Source organism: Etheostoma spectabile, chromosome 5 (genome assembly GCF_008692095.1).
Source record: "Etheostoma spectabile isolate EspeVRDwgs_2016 chromosome 5, UIUC_Espe_1.0, whole genome shotgun sequence".
In the NCBI taxonomy this organism is placed as follows: Eukaryota; Metazoa; Chordata; class Actinopteri; order Perciformes; family Percidae; genus Etheostoma; species Etheostoma spectabile.
The window spans coordinates 14,974,553-14,976,281 of record NC_045737.1 but is presented as its reverse complement, the minus strand read 5'-3'; the positions used below and the strand labels follow the sequence as shown (position 1 = coordinate 14,976,281).

General features: G+C 39.0%; 1 protein-coding gene across 6 annotated transcripts in view; it reads left to right on the top strand.

The window, feature by feature from the left end:
• Window positions 1-1,729, top strand: part of rusc2 (RUN and SH3 domain containing 2) — a 36,375-nt gene that overhangs the window by 20,037 nt on the left and 14,609 nt on the right. The window lies entirely within an intron of this gene.

The following is a 1,729-nucleotide window of genomic DNA, read 5'->3' as shown; positions in this document are numbered from 1 at the left end:
TTTTACCAAAATAAACACATTTCAAAATAAAACAGCCAGGTTTATGGTGATTTGGGCTGTTTTGACTTTTCACAGTGAGACACGCGATCAGGCACATAGAGAGAGAGAGAGACACACACACACACTCACTCACAAACACACACACACACAGCAGCAAATAGGCTACAATTACCACAGAGAGAGAGAGAGCGTAGAAGTACTTTATGCTGCGTGACACTTGCGCATGCGATGTGTTCCAGTTGTAAGGTGTTTGCAAACAATTGCCTATTTACACAGGCAGCAGCAGCGTTAACAAATGAACATAACGGATGAGTGGAAGTCAAACATTTACTATCCTTTTTGCTCAATCAATTTTTATTAGTCAAATGTAATCGTAGGTATTCTGAAGGGTATAATTGCAGTGAAATGTAATCCCACCAGCTCCTTGAATTTGTGCATGACTCATCATAAAGCAGTATATGACTTTTGAATATCGTTCACAAACTCCTGAGGAGGAAAAGAAATTTGCTTCTTAGAGCTACAGAGTGGGATGATGATGATGACGCGCCGTGGGTTCGTCACTACAGGCGGCACCTTTCATATTATAAAGAGTCATTTGTTAAGATAAAAAAAATACTGATTAGTGAATCTTTAAAAGTACAAACTGTACAATCTGTTAATATTTGCCAATCAGTGCATTCACCAGTCTGCGTTTTTTGCTTCATCTACTTCTGCTTCAATTATAATTTAGTTATTTACTTTCATTGGCCTTATTTGAAAATAGGACCTGCCATGTGGCTGTACTGATGATATTTCATGGAAAAATAAGTCTATCACCTATTCGCTGAATTTATCCACGTACAATACAGGATTGTTGTTTAATATAGTTGTTTTGGTGTTGGTTGAATAAAAGAATAATGATTCCCAAGAACACATTGCAGCGTGTAGGGCCACAGTAATTGTAATAATAAATGTATTTGTGAGAGTGTTACTTAACTTTTTGGACATTTTGTGTGTTGTGGCTTTGGTTGTATGGTATGTGTATGGTTTTGTTGTATACTGTGTGTTTAGACATGCTTTGTCTGTTTGAGAAAATACTCTTGTGGCAGCATGTGTGGCTGTGCTTAGAGCAGAATGATGCAGATTATGTAGCCTCAGCTTTAGCTGAACGGGTGAAGTGGGCCAAACGTGCTCTGAATAACAATCCAGTGAGAGAGGAGATAAAGGTGCAGAGAAACCCCCCGCTGAGCTCTCCATCATCATACTGAGCTGCATGTGCGTCAGCTGTGTGTGAATGTGTGTGTGCGGAAAAACAAGGGAAGGTCGAGGAAAGTTACAGAAGCCTCTTCATGCTAATTGTGTGTTCTCTCTTTGCTCTCATTGACAGGGGATTTAACTTGTATCATGTTTCTGGTTGATGGTGATGAGGGGTGATGAACCTTTACAAGACTGGTAAACAAACAGTCCTGCATGACATAATTTTTTTTGTTTTCCAAAATTAGGACATTGTAAAATGTGACTCAGCAGCCCCGACTGCCAATTGCAGCATGGAGACCAGTAGCAGCTGCTATTGTTTGTATGTGAGGAAGTAATTAATTGGTGTTAAAATTCTACAAATAACACCTTCACTTCAGTTAGTGGCAGCAGAACAGCACCAGTGTTGTGAAGAATACTTTCAAAACAAATTCCAATACAGAAGACATGCCCAAAAATGTAATTTGTAATGTATTCTGTTACGTTACTCAATCTG